Source organism: Gracilinanus agilis, chromosome 2, assembly GCF_016433145.1.
Source record: "Gracilinanus agilis isolate LMUSP501 chromosome 2, AgileGrace, whole genome shotgun sequence".
In the NCBI taxonomy this organism is placed as follows: domain Eukaryota; kingdom Metazoa; phylum Chordata; class Mammalia; order Didelphimorphia; family Didelphidae; genus Gracilinanus; species Gracilinanus agilis.
The window spans coordinates 626,835,055-626,856,472 of NC_058131.1; the positions used below are offsets into that span (position 1 = coordinate 626,835,055).

Sequence of the window (21,418 nt, forward strand, 5' to 3'; positions counted from 1 at the left end):
TACATTTCTTCCTAATGGACTCTCTTGCTCAATCTTACCTTGGTCCTGTCACCTGAATGCTCACTTAAGATGAAGAGATCTCTTGATTTGTCAAATGAACCAAGTAGGCTTTTATTTATTTATTTTTAAATGTGTTTTCCTTGAAAACCCTTTCTGGATAGAAACAACTAAGTTAAAGGTAATTAAAGACTGTGTTTCCTACCAGGCTTTTTCTCCTGCATGTGCAATTATCTGCAGACGTAAAATTGTCTACTCTGATAATTGTACCCTCCAAATGAGGGGCAAGTGGCTAATTATGCCCACATGCAGCCGATTGCACTCTCCATTAGCCAATTATGGGCACAATTATTTGTGCACATAAATAATTGCAGTCATGGAAAATAGAGGCAGCCCCTCATTGCAAGTCCTCTTGGCCTAGAGTGGTTAATAGAGAGTAATTGTTGCACTAGGAATCTAGGTACTTTTTGGAAAGCAAAATAGTATCTAATACCAGGGAAATGATAATGTGACCAGAAATATGCCAACGTACCACATAGGGGAGCCTCGTTTAGATGTTAGCATCTAAATCTAAAGTGGTAATTGATATCTTTTGAGCAGAAGACTGATTGAAGGGCAGGAAGCCTGGTAAGTTTTTAGTATTAATTTTGTCACTTAGTTTAAGGGGTAGCTAGGTAGTATAGTGGATATAGTGCTAAGCCTGGAGTCAGGGAATTTATTGTTATTGTTCAGTAATTTTCAGATGTGTCCAACTCTTTGTGACCCCATTTGGGTTGTCTTTGCCAAGATACTGGAGTGATTGGCCATTTCCTTTTCCAACTCATTTTATAGATGAAGAAAAACAGAGTTAAGTGACTTGCCCGAGAATCACACAGCTGGTAAGAGTCTGAGGTTTGGATGTAAATTCATGAAAGTGAATCTTCCTGATTCCAATCCTAGTGCTATATTCACTTCTCCACGAAACTGCCTGGAGTCAGGAAAACCAGAGTTCAAATTCAATCTGATACACATCTTAGCTGGGTACTCCCTGGGCAAGTTATTTAACCCTTGTTTACCTTACTTTCTTCACCTGTAAACTAGTGATAATAATTGTACCTATCTTTCATAGTAGCCTCACTTTATGGTATTTATTTCAGGGTAGTCTCATTAGTTAAGAGGATTGAATGAGATAATAATTATAAAGCTCTTAGCACAGTACCTGGCACGTTGTAAGTGCTAAATAAATGTTTGCTATTATTAGCTAACATTGTGACCCTGGGCAAGAAATTTAGCTTCTTTTAAGTGCTACCAATTGCTCATAGATAATGGAGATGATGATGAAGCCCTTTTTCTCCTGAAAATTGTGAGATTGAATCTGATAAAATAAGAGACTACATCTATTCAAGGCATTATCATGGAAACCAAACACTTGCCAATTCCAAGACAAGGACTACAACTCCAGGCAGCAGAACATTATTAAAGAGAAATTGATTTCTTAGATCTCAAGGGCTTCTGGTATGACGTATTTGTGACCAACAGGACCAACTGCTCCATCCCACTTAGGAGTCTGAACAAGAGTCTGGCACAACTCCAAGGCAAGACCTGAGATGAGGATGCTGGGAATCTTTTCAAAGGTGAGGGCAAAAGACAGTTTAGGTTGGGAGACTGCTTTGTCATCAGGATACAGTGCCAGAGGAGACTAAAACTCATTCTCCCTGTACTTTTAAAAGCTTTGTGCAGTGGCAGTACCGTAGCCATTGAGGTTTATCTGAAGCTTGATTATTACTAATTGAAAACTGCATGCTTTTAAGATTTCTTCTGGTAGCAGTAGACAGGTAATAGATTCAGGGGTTGTCTATTCTCCTGGTGGAAGAGAAATTAGGTTTATTCTTCTTGGTCCCAGAAGGCAGAAACAAAATCAATGGGATGAAGTTATGGAAAATCTGATTTTACCTCAATATAATGAAGAATGTCCTAAAAATCAGATCTTTCTAAAAATAAAAGGAGATACTTTAGAGTTTCATAATTTCCTTATCTTCAGTGGTTTTAAAGCTGAGGATGAATGCCCACCTTTGGGGATGTTATAGAGAGGATTCCAACTTCTTATAGGGATTGGACCTGATAACCTCTCAAGGTTTTGTTTTGTTTTTTTACAAATCTAAAATTCTGGGATAGAAATTGGAATTTGATATGGCTGGAAACCAGTTGTCTAAATGTTCTTTCATTTACTGGGGAGTTGGGTAAGCTCTCTGAAAATGTCATGGAATCATATGGAGTAATCAAATGGGTATTGTCCAAAGGTCCCCAGTGGAGTCAGATCTGTTTCAGCATTTCTAATGAGTTGACTTGATAAATAAAGGAAGCATCACATTATTCCCTGGAAATGTTTGGAAGAGCTTCATGTTTTAATGAATTAAAAAGAAGTAGAATGGTGGAAGTGGATAGCAGATGAACTAGAGAGGAGAACTGTTTGAATACTCATGTGTGTGTGTGTGTATGTGTGTGTGTGTGTTTGTGTGTGTGTGTGTGTAAGTGTGTCAGAGGATGATGAGAAGGGGAGAAGATGGTGGGAATTTACCTTAAGAGGGAGAGAGGAGTATCTTAGATAAGGAAGTGGCCATCAAATTGAATCCAACATGGATGAAAAGAGAAAACTTATCAGAGAAACGCAATACATAAAGCCACCATATAACCCAATGGTGCCTCTCACCATTTAACAAATGTTCTGGTGAATATGACAAGAAAATCTCATTTCTAAGGGAAGTTAAAAAGTGGCCATCCTGGCTGATCTCCTTTTCTGTGACTGATGCTATTTTTAGAAGTTTGCTTTATTTATTTAGAGTGAGTGAATGAGGGAGGGTGACAGGCAATGAGAAGTCAGGCCACTGAACATCAGCTTCCTCAGAGCCAGGTCTGGGTGTGTGCTAGGCTGTGGAGATGTGAATTGTGTTGATTTAGAAATGCGCATTTGGCAGCTTTCTCTTCAGAGTCCTTTGCCAGTCTTTATTAGGAAGCAAGCTTTACTTGGGGACTTTTTGGACTGGAACACTTTATTAAGAGATGAATTGCATTTCTTTAATTCCATAAACAAGAATAACAAAATCATAAACATCTGCACTTTGCAGGGACAAAGCACCAAGACTAAAGCCTCCTATAGGCTCCAGGTGGCTCACAGACAGCTGGCTGAAATAGATGAGCATTTTGGCTGCAGTGCAGAAATCCAGAGCTGCTGGATGCTCTCCATTTTCCAAATAGGGATTTGTATCATTTTCAATACATTAATACTCAAGGTAAGTGGTTCTTTTAAATGTTAGTGTTTTTACTTAGCCCTTATACCATTTTAGTATAAAGGTAGAGGGCACATTTGGAGTCTGACTTCAAATCCTGCCTCTGAAACTCATTAGTTGTGTGTCCACAGGCAAATCCCTTAACCTCTTTGAAGTTTAGTTTCATCATCTGCAAAATAGGGTTATATTACTTACAATCCTTATCAAAAAAGGACAAAATGAGATATTTGTCAAATACATAACACTGTCTGGCACAGAGTAGGCACTTAATAAATGTTAAAAAAATCACACGACTGTAAAAATATCTATAGCAGTTTTTTGTGTGTAGTGAATTGGAAATTAAAGGGATATCCCTCAATTGTGGAATGACTGAACAAATCATGGTATATGATGGCGATGGAATACTATTGTGATATAAGGAATGATAAACAGGATGACTTCAGAAAGAGCTGGAAAAACCTACATGAACTGATGCAGAGTGAAATAAGCAGAACCAGGAAAACATTGTACACAGTAACAACAATTCTGTGGAATGATTAAAATGTGATAGACTTTGCTACTAACAGCAATACAGGATAATTCTGAAGGACTAATGAAAAAGAATGCTGTCCACCTCCAGAGAAAGAACTGTTGGAATCACAATGCAGATGAAAATGTATGATTTATCACTTGTTTATTTAGGTATATGTTTCAAGGTTTTGGTTTTATAAGATTATTCACTTACAAAAATGAATCATGGAAATATGTATAGTGTGATAATACATGTATAACCCAGACTGAATTGCTTGCCAGATTCAGGAGTGGTGAGAGAAAAAGTGAAGAAGACAGTTTGGATCATAGAATTTCAGAAAACTTAAGTGGAAATTTGTTATTAAAATAAAAAACAATATAAACTAGGAAATGAAAAGTAAAAAAATCACATGGGGTACTTTTGAGGCTTCAAATGAGATCATCTTTGTGAGGAGTTATGCAAACTTAAAAGTGTTGTCTAAATAAATGCCAGTTTTTATTTTAATAGCAGATAAAGTGAGAATTGCTGGACCTAGTATAATAGTTAGCCTGCAACTGCTTCCTCTACTGTGGAAGGAACAAGCAGATGGAAGGCTTGATGTATTTCATAACACCCACAAAGGTCCAAATGCAAATACTAATAGTTGAGAGAATACCATGGATACAGGACACTTTCAAAATGTTTTATTGGCATAAATAGAAATGTTGATCACTTGGAATGAAAATCATTTTGCTTATGTACTATATAGAGAGATTTAGAGAATCTTAGCATTGGAGTGGACCTTGGCATCCATCTGGAGTCATTTTACAGATGAGGAAATAGACAAAGGGAGAGTTAAGTATCTTCTTTAAGATCATAAAATGCATTAATGGCAAACATGTAGTGGATAGAATACTGAACTTGGAGTCAGACCCCCTCTGATGCTTCCTGTATGATCTACTCTGCAGCCTTAGTTTTCTCATCTGTACGATGAAGGGGTTGGGCTAGAAGATCTCTAAAGCCTCTCTTAACTCTAAATCTTTGATCCCAAATATCCATGTATTCAACTTCCAATCCAGTACTCATTCTATGATTTTATTTTATTTCATTTTTATTAAAAAAACCCTTACCTTCTGTTTTAGAATAAATATTGTAAATTGGTCCCAAGGCAGAAGAGGTGTAACAGCGAGGCAGTGGGGGTTAAGTGACTTGCCCAGGGTTACACAGCTAGGAAGTGTCTAATACCACATTTGGACCCAAGATACCATATGATTTTAAATGAAATTAAGACATTTTCTTTAGTACAACACTCTGAATCTTCAGAAAGGTCAGAAGGGCTCAGTATCCATTAATTAAATGATGATGATGATGATGATGATGATGATGATGATGATGATACTGGATAGTTAACATTGCTTGGTAATAAGGCAATTAGGTAGCATGGTGCATAGTGCTGGACCTAAAGTCAAGAACTTTATATAAGAGTTCAAACCCTCCTCAGACACTTACTAGCTGTGTGACTGAGCATACCACTCAACAACTATCTGCCTCAGTTTCCTTATCTCTAAAATGAAGATAATAATAGCACCTGCTTCATTGAGAGGGTAAAATAATATTTGTAAAGTATTTTGCATATCTTAAAGCACTATTTGAATGACAGGTATTATTATTATTATTATTATTATAGTCTATAACATTTTATAGTTACAGAGCCCTTTGTACACATACATTCATTTGATACTGACAACATTTTTATGAGTCAGGCATACTGTACCCATTTTATAGAGGAGGAAAGTGAATATCAGAGGGGTTGTGATCCCTTTGAGGTCCCATGACTAGTAAGAGAGAGAGAGCTATGATTTGATCCTCAGTTTAAGGATGTTTTCAGCCTCAACATGCTGCTTTTGAGCACTATATTTTGGAATATATTTAGATAGATTACACACACACACACACAGGTATATGTCTGTATGTTTGTCTGTGTGTGTAACTTGGTGGGAGGATAATCAAAGAATTTTGTATTATTTGACTTTGACACCAAACATGCAATTCTGATTCAAATATAGGCCTGTCAATGTTTCAGAATTCTGTAATCTACTGATGTAAGGTAGGAATAACCATAACAGAATAATACCATATAGTAAAAGTAGAAGTCATACAAATTAAATATTGAAAGGATGGGAAAACTGATAAGAGCATAAGAAATAGAAGTTTCTCTGTATTATGGACTTAATGCTTTTATGAAAAATTAGAAATGAGATGAATTTTTGATATGCTTTTTATCAAAGACAGAACCTGGATTTTTAACAGAATTAAATATTTATTTCATCATTCATGACTTCATAAACCGATCATTTAAATTGAACAGATATTTATTAGCCACATTCCACAGGAGAATAATGTATCATTTTTAGTACATACTGAATAAAAGTTAATAATTTACTTTAACAAACATTTATTAAGTGCCTACTGTGTGCAAAGTGAAAATTCCTTAAGCTGGTATTCAAGGTCTATCACAATAGCTTCACATTTCCTTTCCAGGCTTATTTTATATTATTCTCTTTCAGGAATTCAATGCTACAGTCACATGGGACTATGCATCATTCCTTAGATATGTTTCATTTCCTTCCTCTCTGTAAGTGGATTCTATATCCCCTCATCTTTGCCTATTGATGTCTTACCTACCCTACAAAGCCCAACTCAAACATGATCTCTTCCATGATATAATGCCCACCCTATCAGAGGCTACTTTTAAAATCCATTGAACTCTTATACTCCCTCCCTTAGGTACTTAGCATATCATATGTTGTATTATATTAATTGCTGTAGATATTCATCTCACCTTCAGGACCAAAAAGATGTCAGATTCTTCATAATGGGTTGAAGTATGTTGTATTCTCAAAAACTTTGTCATTAGAGTATAAGCTTTGGAATGTCTAACTAAGCCAGAAAGACCAAATAACATACTGACTATTATTCTCCTAGCTAAGTTTGAGAAGTTCCTTATTATGTTCTGTAATTTTGACAAATGCTGATTAAGAATACTCTTTTCTATCACTCTACTGCAAATATTAATAACATGGAAATAGGTTTTGAACAATGATAATATATAACCCAGTGGAATTGCTTGTCAGCTTTGCAAGGAGGGAGGAAAGAGTGAGGAAGGGAATCATGAATCATGTAACTATGGAAAAATATTCTAAATAAGAAAAGTTTTTTAAAAGAAGAATACTTTTTTCTCATGAGGGTGTGTCCCTCGATTGGGGAATAGCTGAAAAAAATCATGGTCTGTGATGGTGATGGAATACTGTTGTGCTATAAGGAATAGTGAAATGAAAGACTTCTATAAGAACTTCCAGATGAACTGATGCTCAGTGAAATAAGCAGAACACAGAGAACATTATTTACAGAGACTATAACATTGTGGGAAGGTCAAATGTAATTGACTTTGCTACTAATAGCAATACAATGATCCAAGACAATTCAGTGGGACTTATGAGAAAGAATGTTATCCACATCTAGAGAAAGAACTGTGGGAATAGAAATCCAGAAGAAAACATGTGATTTATCACTTGTTTATATGGGTATGTGAATAAAGGTTTGCTCTTTTACAAAAGTGAATAAAATGGAAATGGGTTTGAGCGATTATATATATATCCCAATGGAATTGTGGGAGGGTGGAGGGATGAGGGGAGGGAAAATATAAATCAAGTAACCATGGAAAAATATTTAAAAGAAAAGAAAAAAAAGAATATTCTTTTTTTTTCACCTCCACTTTTTAAAATCCCTAGTTTCTTCCAGTGCTCTGCTAGGAGCCATTTCCTAAAGGAACCTTTTCCTGATGCATCCAGTTTAGTTGTTAATGCTCTCTCATTCCTCGAACTGTTCTGTTTTTCTTTATCCTTATGTAAGTTACTGGAAGCTATAACTTGTTTTTTGTTTCTGTATCCCCAACACTTAGTATTGCACTTGGAGTACAATATAGCAATAGGCATTTAATAAAGCCTGTAGATTCGTTGATCATAGATACAGAGCTTGATAAATTTGCTGATTTAATTACTATAGGCACTTTATTGGGGCAGAGATACAAAGACAAGAATAAAATACTTTTCTTCAGCTACTATTAGGAACTACTAGGAGAAGACAATATGAACAGAGATAGGTATGAAATAGAAAAGGTATAAGAGAAACAAAAGAGAAATTAGAAAAAAGTTTTCTAGGAATATTTTTATTTATTTTATTTTTAAAAAATATTTTCCCACAGTTACATGTTTCATGCTCTTTCCCTCTCCCCCAAACTCCCCCATGCCCCCCACAACTGACTCACAGTTCCACTGGATTTTACATGTATCATTGATTAAGACCTAATTCCATATTATTGATAGTTGGACTAGAGTTATTGTTTAGTGTCTACATCCCTAATACTATTCCCATCAGCCCATGTGTGCAAGCAGTTGTTTTTCTTCTGTGTTTCTACTCCCACAGTTCTTCCTCTGAACGTGGTTAGTTTTCTTTCTCATAAGTCCCTCAGCCTTGCTCTGTATCCTTGCATTGCTGCTAGTAGAGAAGCCCGTTATGTTTGATTGTACCACAATATATCAGTCTCTTGTGTACAATGTTCTTCTGGTTCTGCTCCTTTCAATCTGCATCAATTCCTAGAGGTTATTCCAGTTCACATGGAATTCCTCCAATTCATTATTCCTTTCAGCACAATAGTATTCCATCACCAACTGATACCACAATTTCTTTAGTCATTACCCAATTGAAGGACATTGCCTCATTTTCCAATTTTTTGCCACCACGACTATAAATATTTTTGTACAAGTCTTTTTCCTTATTATCTCTTTGGGGTATAAACCCAGCAGTGCTGGATCAAAAGGCAGATAGTCTTTTAAAGCCCTTTGGGCATAATTCCAAATTGCCATCCAGAATCGTTGGATCAATTCATAATTCCACCAGCAGTGCGTTAATGTTCCAATTTTGCCACATACCCTCCAACATTCACCACTTTCTTTGCTGTTATGTTAGCTAATCTGCAAGGTGTGAGGTGGTACCTCAGAGTTGTTTTGATTTGCATTTCTCTAATTATTAGAGATTTAGAACACTTTTTCATGTGTTTGTTGCTAGTTTTGATTTCTTTATCTGAAAATTGCTTACTTATGTCCCTTGCCCATTTATCAATTGGGAAATGGCTTGATTTTTGTACAATTAATTTAGCTCCTTATATGTTTGAGTAATTAGATCTTTGTCCAAGTTTTTTGTTATAAAGATTTTTCACAATTTGTTGCTTCCCTTCTAATTTTGGTAGCATTGGTTTTGTTTGTACATAAACTTTTTAGTTTAATGTAATCAAAATTATTTATTTTACATTTTGCAATTTTTTCTAACTCTTACTTGGTTTTAAAATCTTTCCTTTCCCAGAGATCTGACAAGTATACTATTCTGTGCTCACCTAATTTACTTATAGTTTCATTCTTTATATTCAAGTCATTCACCCATTCTGAATTTATCTTGGTATAGGATGTGAGATGTTGATCTATACCCAATCTCTCCCTTATTGCTTTCCAATTTTCCCAGAACTTTTTTGTCAAATAGTGGGTTTTTGTCCCAAAAGCTGGGTTTTTTGGGTTTATCATAGACTGTCTTGCTGAGATCACTTACCCCAAGTCTAATTCCACTGATCCTCCCTTCTGTCTATTCACCAGTACCATATTGGTTTTTTTTAAACCCTTGTACTTCGGTGTATTGTCTCATAGGTGGAAGAGTGGTAAGGGTGGGCAATGGGGGTCAAGTGACTTGCCCAGGGTCACACAGCTGGGAAGTGGCTGAGGCCGGGTTTGAACCTAGGACCTCCTGTCTCTAGGCCTGACTCTCACTCCACTGAGCTACCCAGCTGCCCCTACCATATTGTTTTGATGACTACTGCTTTATAGCACAGTTTAAGATCTGGTACTGTTAGGCCACCTTCCTTCATATTTTCTCCATTATTTCCCTTGATATTCTTGATCTTTTGTTTTTCCAAATTAACTTTGTTATAATTTTTTCTAATTCAGTAAAAAAGTTTTTTGGTTTGATAGGTTATAGCACTAAATAAGTAAATTAATTTGGGTAGGATGGTCATTTTTATTATGTTAGCTCATCCTAACCATGAGCAATCAGTATTTTTCCAATTGTTTAGATCTAGTTTTAATTGTGTGGAAAGGGTTTCATAGTTGTATTTTTGTATCTTGGCAGATTGATTCCTAAGTGTTTTATATTGTCTAGGGTGATTTTAGATGGAATTTCTCTTTTTAACTCTTGCTGCTGTGATGTATTGGAAATATATAGAAATGCTGATGATTTCTGTGTATTTATTTTGCATCTTGCAACTTTCCTAAAGTTGTTGATTATTTCCACTAACTTTTTAGTTGTTTTTCTAGGACTTTTTAAGTAGACCATCATATCATCTGCAAAGAGTGATACCTTGGTCTCCTCACTGCCTATTTTAATACCTTCAGTTTCTTTTTCTTCTCTAATTGCTACTGCTAGTGTTTCTAGTACAATGTTAAATAATAGAGGTGACAATGGGCATCCTTGTTTCACTCCTGATCTTATTGGGAATGCTTCCAATTTATCCCCATTGCAGATGATGTTTGTTGATGGTTTTAAATATATACCATTTATTATTTTTAGGAAAGGCCTTTCTATTCCTATGCTTTCTAGTGTTTTCAGTAGGAATGGGTGTTGTATTTTGTCAAAGACTTTTTAGCATCTATTGAGATAATCATGTGATTTTTGTTGGTTTGCTTCTTGATATAGTCAGTTATGTGAATGGGTTTTCTAATATTGGACCATCCTTGCATTCCCAGTATAAATCCCACCTGATCATAATGAATAACCCTTGTGATCACTTGTTAGAGTCTTTTTGCTAGTATTCTGTTTAAGATTTTTACATTTATGTTCATTAGGGATATTGGTCTGTAGTTTTCTTTCTTTGTTTTTGTTCTACCTGGCTTTGAGATCAGTACCATATTTGTGTCATAAAAGGAGGTTGGTAGAAATCCTTCTCTGCTTATTATGTCAAATAGTTTGTATAGTTTTGAGATTAGTTGTTCTTTGAAGGTTTGATAGAATTCACTTGTGAATCCATCTTGTCCTGGGGATGTTTTCTTAGGGAGTTCTTTGATGCCTTGTTCAATTTCTTTTTCTGATATGGGATTATTTAAGTATTCAATTTCTTCTACTGTTAATCTAGGCAATTTATATTTTTGTAAATATTCATCCATATCAACTAGATTACTATATTTATTGCCACATAATTGGACAAAAAGTTTTTAATGATTGCCTTGATTTCCTCTTCATTCAAGGTAAGGTCTCCCTTTTCATCTTTGATACTGATAATTAGGTTTTCTTCTTTCCTTTCTTTAATTAGATTGACTAGTACTTTGTCAATTTTATTTGTTTTTTTCAAAGTACCAGCTTCTAGTCTTATTTATTAATTCAATAATTCTTTTACTTTCAATTTTATTAATTTCTCCTTTAATTTTTATAATCTCTAATTTAGCTTTTAACTGGGGATTTTTAATTTGTTCCCTTTCTAGTTTTTTTTTATTTGTATGCCCAGTTCATTGATTTTTTCCCTCCCTAATTTGTTAATATATCCACTCAAGGATATAAATTTTCCCCTTGAGTACTGCTTTAACTGCATCCCACAGATTTTGGTAGGAAGTCTCATCATTGTCATTTTCTTTAATGAAATGATTATTTCTATGATTTATTCTTTAACTGATCTTGGAGAATCATATTATTTAATTTTCAATTAATTATTGATTTTCCTGTCCATGTGTCCTTATGAATTATTATTTTTATTGAATTATGATCTGAAAAGTTTACATTTATTATTTCTGCTCTTTTGCATTTGTTTGCCATGTTTCTATGCCCTAGTACATGGTCAATCTTTGTGAATATACCATGTGCAGTTGAAAAGAAGGTGTATTCTTTTTTGTTCCTATTTATTTTCCTCCATATATCTATTAACTCTAATTTTTCTAGGATTTCATTCATCTCTCTTATCTCTTTCTTATTTATTTTTTTGTTTGATTTATCTAGATTTGATAGAGGAAGATTTGGATTTCCCACTAGTATAATTTTACTATCAATTTCCTCTTTAAGCTCTGCCAGTTTCTCCTTTAGAAATTTGGATGCTATACCATTTGGTGCATACATGTTGAGTACTGTTATTTCCTCATTATCTATACTTCCTTTTATCAGATGTAATTACCTTCCTTATCTCTTTTAATTTGATTTATTTTTACTTTGGCTTTGTCATAATTCATGATTGCAATTCCTGCCTTCTTTTTCTCAGTTGAAGTCCAATAGATTTTGCTCCAGCCTTTTATTTTTACTCTATGTATGTCTACCTGCCTCATGTGTGTTTCTTGTAGACAACATATGGTAGGATTTTGGTTTCTAATCCACTCTGCTATTTGTTTCTGTTTTATGGGTTAGTTCATCTCATTTGCATTCAGAGTTATAATTATCAGTTGCGTATTCCCCAACATTTTGATATCTTCTCCTAGTTCTGCCCCTTCTTCTTATGGTATTTTCTTTTAAACCAGTGGTTTGTTTTAAATCATTCCTCCTTATCCCCATCCCTTAGTTTACTTCCATTTCTACTCCCTCCCTTTTTGTTCCCCTCTTATTTTTTAAGGCCTAATGAATTCCCTCCCCCCTCTTTTCCCCTCCCTTTTTGAACTCCCCACCTCACTGCCCCTTTGGGTTTATCCCTTCTGATTTTCTCCATAGAGTCAGATAGAATTTGATATCTCAATGGATCTAGCTACTCTTCCCTCTCAGGACTACTTCTGTTGAGAGTAAGGTTTAAGTATTTCCTATTAATGCTCTCTTCCTCTCCTTCTTATAATAGTATTCATCCCCTCCCCTTCCCATGCCCTCTTTGTGTGGTATATATTATTCAATTTTTCTTATTCCTTCAAGTTTCTCTTGGTGCCTTCTTCTATTCCCCCCCCCCCTTGTCCCATATCATCTTAGATCATTTAGTACCCCAACCTCTTCCTATAAATAATTCTTCTAATTACTATAATAGTGAATACAATTTTTGAGAATTACATATAACATTTCCCCATATAGAAATACAAATAGTTTGATCTTATTGAAGCCCTTAAAGAAGCAAATTTAAAAATAAGAGTTTTCTTCCTTTCCCCTTTATTTATTATTTACCTTTTCATGTTTCTCTTGATTTTTGTGGTTGGATATCAAACTTTCCATTTAGTTCTGGTCTCTTCTTTACAAATACTTGGAAATCTTCTATCTTGTTGGATGCCCATACTTTGCCCTGGCAGTATATAGTCAGTTTTGATGGGTAGGTGATCCTTGGTTGTAGACCCAAATCTCTTGCCTTTCTGAATATCATATTGCATGCCTTGTGGTCTTTTAGCATGGAGGCTGCCAGATTCTATGTAATCCTGATTGGTGTTCCTTGATATCTGAATTGTCTCTTTCTGGCTTCTTGTAACATTTTTACCTTAACTTGGAAGCTCTTGCATTCAGCAATTATATTCCTGGGGGTTGACTTTTGAGAGTTTAGTGTAGAGCAGTGATGGGAAAACTTTTAAAAAGGGGGCCAAAAGAAAGGAAATGCTCATTTGTCAGTCTGTTTCTAAGGAAACTCTTTCAAAGTTTCATTGTATTGTATCCTACTTGTACTTGTCGGATTAGGGATAATGTCACTGGTTGGATAGAACCTTTCAGGGGGGGTCACATCAGGCCCACGGGCCATAGTTTTCCCATCACTTGTGTAGAGGGTCATCTATTGTGTATATATATATAACTCTTTTAGGAGAAATTTCAGGGGGAAATGTATAATTCTTAGAAGAAAATGTATGTTTTATAATCTATAATGTAAAGTTTAAATTCTTTTGAGAATAATTTCAGGATAAGAAATTTGCCATCTCCCCAGAATCCAGACAACGAACCTATTTGGTGAAGGCATCATGAAGATGCCTGAAGAGCCTTCACTGGACCATGAAGATCAAAATTGGACTTTGGGGTGCAGCTGATTTGAATTATGGGGAGTTGAATGAGTTGAATGTTTTTCTTTTGAATGTACACTCTTATGCCAATAGGGGACTGTCCCAAATTGGCTTTTTGTCAATGCGGCTAGTTTTTATCCTTTTCTTTTATCCCCAAATTTCTGTAATTTAGAAGTAGACTATGTTTACAGATCCACCAAATAAAGACCAATCTTTTTTTGCCTGATATCAGGGGGAAATGTGTTATTTGGAATTCTGTGGGTTCCATTTAAAAGTATTTGACAAACTTCCTGTGGACATGTGGGGGACTTTGAAATTACATTTTCCGTGATCCAATGGGTTTCTGGTTTTGGACATGGTGACGTCTCCAACGTATAGCGCAGCTTAAATTCAGAGGTTGGGCTTGAGACAACCTCTTTGGCTATGTAGAGATGATGGGGGAAGGTATGGACTGGCAGCATTTTTTGAAATAGTCAGGCATGGTCTTATACATTTTACCAAATGGAATTGGTAATTAAAATATTATTTTTCTTCATAATATCAGCCTTTATCATTTTTAATCATTACACTATAGATCCTTTCAATGTCTATTTTGCCCTCTTCTTGAAGAACATCAGGGCAGTTTTCTTGGATACTTTCTTGTAGTATGGTATCTAAATTTCTATTAATTTCTGATTTTTCAGGAAGACCAATGATTCTCAAATTGTCTTTTCTAGACCTGTTTTCTTGATCTGTCTTTCTCCCAGTGAGATATTTCATGTTTCCTTCTATTTTGCCATTCTTTTGACTTTGCTTTACTAGTTCTTGCTGACTTGCAAGATCATTGGCTTCTACTTACCCAATTCTGGTCTTTAGAGATTGGTTTTCTGTTATAATCTTTTGATTTTCCTTTTCAATTTGGTCTATCTTGTTTTACTGCTTTTTAATTTGAGACTCCAATTTGCTTATCATTTTGTTTGACTTTTGGGCATCTTTCTCCAACTGGGAGTTTCTGTTTTTTAACCTGTTAATTTCCTTTTGAGCTATTTCCCACTTTTCTTGCCAAATCTCTTCCATGTTTCTCATGATCTCAGATTTGAACTCTTCAAGAGCTTTTGACCAATTTTAATTTTTTTGGGAAGGCTTGGATGTGTTTACTTGTTTGTCTTCCTCTGCTATCTGCTCTGTTGTCTGGATTTTTTCTGTGTAAAAGTTATTGAGTGTTAATGTTTTGATCTTGTTTTTTCTCTTGGTTAGTTCTTGTGCATTGCTTGTCATTATGGTGTTGGCTTTTTCTCCTCAGTTGGAAGTCTGGGTGAGGTGGGCAGGCTCTCTGAGTATAGAGCTATGGAGCAGTTTTCGCCCAAGTCACAGTGCAATGCCACTCCTCTCAGCTTTATCTTCATGCCCAAGGTATGCACTCTTTAGGCTCCTGGGGTCTCAAGTCTAGCTGTTCTCAGAGTCAAACCTCCTGGTGGTCCCCTTGCTTGCTCTTCTGCCAGAGGCTCCCTTATGAGTCTAAGCATGCTGTTTCCACAGTCTGTCACCCTTCTCCTCTAGGTCCATGCCCAAGGACCATGTTCAAAGTCTGCACTCAGAGTTCACATTCTTTAACATCTTGGGTTCTTAAGTTTTACTGTTCTCAGGAGCAAGCCTCTCGTGATCCCAGTTAGTTGCCAGGAACTTAGTGACTTAGTGAATGCCCCATACTTGCTCTAACTCTTGTGTACTGGCTCTGGGACTATAGGTGGGGTAGGGTGGGGAGGATTGATCAACATGCATTTTAGTGAGAGTTATTTCACCCCCTTATAGCGTGGAAATGTCTAAATTCCACACACCTTCAATGCTGCGCTCTATTGTGGGCTCCCTTCGTTCATCTGGCTTTGGTTTTTGTGTCCTTTTGAGGTATTGTGTATGGATAGGGTAGGAGAGTTAAGTGCCCTGCTTCTACTCTGCAGCCATCTTAACCAGGAAATCCTCTTTAGGAATATTTTTAAAAAGCCTTTGGATGATGGCTAATAGAATTAGGTAAGGCTTCATGGAGGAAATAATGACAATTCATAATATTTGGAGCTATCACAAAGTGAGATATGCTATATTGAGAGCTTGTAGGTTTCCCCTCCATGGAAATCTTCAAGCAAAAATTGTATATCTCTTAGAAGAGAGTCTTATTAATGTAGGATTTGACTAGATGATTTCTGTGTTCTCTTCTAATCTGAGATTCTCTGATTTTGTGTGCTCCCTGAATTATAAAGTAATGGAATTTTTGGCTACAAAAACTCTCAGAGACTATTTTTTCCATTAATTTTAATTTTATTTTTTAGAAAAAATTTCCATGGTTACATGATTCATGTTCTTACTTTCCCCTTCAACCCCCCCCCAATATTTCCCCTCCCCATAACCAAAACACATTTCCACTGGTTTTAACATGTGTCATCAATCAAGATCTATTTCCATATTATTGATAGTTGCATTGGTGTGGTTGTTTCAAGTCTATATCAGCAATCATGTCCACATCAACCCGTGTGTTCAAGCAGTTGTTTTTCTTCTGTGTTTCCACTCCTTTAGTTCTTCCTCTGAATGTGGGTAGCGTTCTTTTCCATAAATTCCTCAGAATTGTCCTGGGTCATTGCATTGCTGCTAGTACAGAAGTCCATTACATTTGATTTTACCACAGTATATCCATCTCAGAGACTATTTATTAAATAAAAACAAGTTTATGATCTGATTTGGTGGAAGGAATACTCACATCAACTAAATCATTGATCCCTGAAGTTATTTAAGATGAAGTAAATACTAATCTATAGCTCTCTTAGGTAGAGGCACTATATCTTTTTAATCTTTGTGTCAGTCTAGTAAAATGTCTTTAACTTAGTAATTAATAAATGAATGATCTGATGAAATTGTTTTCATAATGACATTAGTCTAGGCTAACAAGAATGATAATTTTCCTATCACTAAAAATAGTTCCAAGGAGTTAGGTGGTGTAGTGGATAGAGTGCTGAGCCTAGAGTCGGGAAGACCTGAGTTCAAATCCAGCCTCAAACATTTATTAACATTGTGACCAGACATTTATTAACATTGTGGCCCTGGGCAAGTTACTTAACTCAGTTTGCCTAAATTTCCTCACCAGTAAAATGAGCTGGAGAAGGAACCACTTTAGTATCTTTTTAAAATAATTAACCAAACAAAATCCAAATGGAGTCACAAAGAGTTAGATGTGACTAAAAGGACTCAACAACAACAAAACATAGTTCCACTTGCACACACACAGACATTTTCAAGTCTTCAAGACTTGTTCTCCATACTTCCGAGGTCATCTAATCCAACTCATACCTGAAAAGGAATCCTTTCCACAACAACCCTAACCAAAGACTATCTAGCCTTTTCTTGAAGACTTCCAGTGATAGGGTTCTTCCTAAAGCCTTTTGAAATTGTGACTTCAGAACAGAACACAGTATTCTATATTGCCTGGCTAGAGCAGAGTACAATCACCTCCCTAGTTCTAGGTACTATGTTTCTATAGATGCAGTCTCAAATTACACTAGCCTTTGGGGCTGTTATGTCACACAACTAACATGTTAGATTTGCAAATCCTTGACTTATCCTTAACTCTTTCATAGAAGCTGTTTTCTAACTATGTTTTTCCCATTTTGTACTTGTATAGTTGGTTGTTAGAACCAGCATATAATTGGACATTACACTTGCCTCATTTAAAATTCTCTTCTTTGAGGTGCCCCATTCATTCTAGTCGGTCAAGAATATTTTGGATCTTGTGGTCCGACATACTTGCTATCCCTCTCAACTCTCTTTTACCTGCAGTTTTGATAAGTACTCCATTTGTGCCTTTATCTAAGAAACTATTAAACAGTACATGACCAAGGGCAGATCAGATTTCTGGATCATTACACTTGCCTTCACTCCAGATTAATATCAATTAAATTATTCATTACTCTTTGGGTCTGGTCATTCAACCAGTTCCAAATCCATCAAACTGTGTAAGCATCTAGACTACAAGTTTTACTTCTATCCAAAAGGATAAGATGAAAACTTCATAAAATGCCTTCCTGAAAACAGGTATACTATGAAAGCAGCATTTTTTGCCATTTACCAATATAATTATTCTGTCAACAAAGGAAAGGAAGCTATTATGGTATGAGCTGCTCTTGATAAAGTAATGCTATTTCTTAGGGATCATCATTTCACTTTCTAAATATTCACCAACCATCCCTTTAATAAAAGATTCTAGAATTTTCTAGGTAGTTGAAGTAAAGCTTAGTGTATAATTTGGACTGACATATTTCTCCTTTTTTATTTTTTTTGAAATTGGAACATTTTCCCCACCAAATCCAGTTCCATAGAATCTGGATTTTTATTTTATTTCCAGTCATTCAGGAAATTTTTACGAAGTCCAAGATGTGGTAGATACTGTGAGATATAAGTACAAAGATGAAACAATCCTTACTCATAAGGAGCATGGATTATGATGAGGAAAGCAATTAGTATCTATATAAGTATATGCAGTATGGAAAAAGTAAATGATTATAAGTGCAAATCAATTTAATATAAGATTATTGGGAGGGTATTAGAGATTGTAGGGACCAAGAAAGGCTTGCTATAGAGGATGGTGTTTCACCTATGTCTTTTTTTTCTCCCAGGTCCTTTTATTTTTAAATTTTAAATTTAAATTTTTTAAAAGTTTATTTACTTATTTAGAATATTTTCCCATACTTACATGAATCATGTTCTTTCCCTTCCCTCCTCCTACCCCTCTCTTGTAGCCAATGAGCAATTCTACTGGGTTTTACATGTGTCATTGATCAAGATCCATTTCCTTATTATTAATATTTGCACTAGGGTGATTGTTTAGAGTCTACATCCCCAATCATATCCCCATCGAACCATGTGATCAAGTAGTTGTTTTTCTTCTGTATTTCTACTCCCACAGTTCTTCCTCTGGATGTGAATAGCATTCTTCCTCATAAGTCCCTCAGAATTGTCCTAGATCATTGCATTGCTGCTAGGAGAGAAATCTATTATATTTGTTTGTGTCACAGTGTATCAGTCTCTGTGTACAATGTTCTCCTGGTCCTGCTCCTTTCACTGTGCATCAATTCCTGGAGGTCATTCTAGTTTACATGGAATTCCTCCAGTTCATTATTCCTTTGAGCACAGTAGTATTCCATCAACAACAGATACCACAATTTGTTTAGCCATTCCCCAATTGAAGGGCATTCCCTCATTTTCTAATTTTTTGCCACCATAAAGAGCATAGCCATAAATATTTTTGTACAAGTCTTTTTCCTTATTATCCCTTTGGGGTATAAACCCAGCAGTGGTATGGCTGGATCAAAAGGCAGATACTCTTTTAGCACCCTTTGGCCATAGTTCCAAATTGCCTTCCAGAATGGTTGGATCAATTCACAACTCCACCAGCAGTGCATTAATGTCCCATTTTTGCCAAATCCTCTCCAACATTTATTACTTTCCTTTGTTGTCTTATTAGCCAATCTGCTAGGTGTGAGGTGTTGACCTACATCTTAAAGGAAGAAGGGGAGATACTTGAGACCGGGGAGACCAATTAGGAGGCCTTTGCGCTAATCTGGAGAAAAGGTAATGAGGGCCCGAATTAAGGTGGTAGCTGCATGAATGGGGCTCAAGGAACAAATATACCCCAGATTGTAGTTTTGTCAACAGAATGGATAAATGTGGGGAGGGAGAGTGAAGAGTCAAGGATAATGCCAAGGCTATGACCCAGAGAGACTTAAATAATGTTAGTAATTTTGAAAAAAAATTGGGAACTTTGGAAGATGTGACAGTTTTGGGGAAAAAGACAAGTTAAGTATTGGTTGTGTTGTGTTTGAGATGTTTATAGGACATTCAGTGTGAAATGTCTAGTAGGTAATTGGATGTTTGGGACTGAAGCTTAGGAGAAACTAGGGAAAGGTAAGGGTGTGTGTGTGTGTGTGTGTGTGTGTGTGTGTGTGTGTGTGTGTGAGTGTGTGAGTCATCTACTGACAGATGATATTAAAATCCAGGGGAGCTGATGAGTTTACCTAGAAAGAGAACAAAACAGAACCTTAGTAGGTTAGATCAATAATAATTTGAATCTGACAAAAGTGGTATGATTTGTGGGTTACACAGTATTGTCGTTGTATCATTTTAGTTATGTCTGACTCTTTGTGAACCCATTTGGAGTTTACTTGGCAAAGATACTGAAATGATTTGCCATTTCCTTCTCCAGCTCATTTTATAGATGAGAAAACAGAAACAAAGAAGGTTAAGTGACTTACCCAGGGTCACATAGCTAGTAAATGTCTGAGGCTAGATTAGGTCAGATCTTCTTGACTCCAGGGCTGTTACTTTATTTACTGCATTACCTTACTGCATGGGTTACACAGCAGGTATAGATAAAATCCATACCATGTAGGGAAGGACCTAAAACCTTTCACCTAGGCTTGTCAAAACTCAACTCATTCTCTGGGTTTGGCTCAGTTGCTCCAAGGTGCTCTCATACCCATAGATCTGAGGTTCCAGAAACAGAATGTAACCACCACATGGTTACATTTACACTTTCTCAGGATTTTAGGGGTAGCCCTGTTGAGTATACATATTCCCCTACTCACCAATTTAGCTCTTGAGCATCATGGCAATGCATTTTCTATTTATAGAACTAGCCACTCACAAGGCAATATACAGTATATGCATGATGTTTACACAACCAACCACTCACAATAATGATACTTTAGATCTTAAATAGAACCATTTGCTCAATAATAATGCAAAATAAATTATATTATAGGTGTACATTTGTAACAATCTCCCACTAAAGGTACTCAATATCTCTGATAAAGGGCGCATATTTGCTGGAATATTTCAGGGAAGTACACAAAGGAGGGGAAACATGTGCTTAGAGTAACTTACAATTGTGAACTCCAGATTTCAATGTTATTGATCCATTCAGAAATGTTTGCATCTCATGAAACTATTTCTCTGCTCACTGCTTGACTGTTAAGTCTCACCATTTTTCAGTTAGGAAAGTATGCTTCTTTTTTATACTTAAAAATAGCATTTACAAGCTCTTGCAATTAATCATTATCCTTCAAATAGTGTTTAGAAAGTGTTAGTTCTTAATGTGAAAAAAAAAAAAGCTCATCAAACTGGCCATCTCTAGGCTAAACAGATCAACCAGGCCATTTATTCACTCACCAAGAGGTTGTGTTGTCCAATCAAAATGGAGCTCACAGCAACATAGTTCAAGTTGACTCTTTAAACTAGTACATCAGCAAAACCTCTTAAGTTATCCCAAATCCATGAGTTTTTCTTCTTAAGCCAGAGGTGGCAATAGAGAGAAATAGAACCTTATGAGATGCTTCACTTATCTCTTACATGAGGGGGCACTACTAAACAATAGCTATCTCTGGAGCTCTTGACCAGTGAAGTCAATTCTTTTTTCATAATCAAGTCTGTTGAATCCTTCTATCATCTGGCTGCTTCTTTACTTTAAAGTTCCAAAAGATCAGATTTTTTTCAGCCTCCATTATAACAGGTCTTCAATTCTTCTCCCCAGGTTCCTATGCCAAGTTCTTTTATATTGTTTCTAATTTCTTGAGTGAAAGCCTTTTGACTCTCTTTTATCTAAAAAGTCCCAGCTC

The 21,418-nt window shown here is 35.8% G+C and overlaps 1 pseudogene; it reads left to right on the forward strand.

The window, feature by feature from the left end:
- The first annotated feature begins 1,704 nt into the window (after window positions 1-1,704).
- Window positions 1,705-1,881, forward strand: LOC123238290 (annotated as a pseudogene).
- The last annotated feature ends 19,537 nt before the right edge of the window (window positions 1,882-21,418 follow it).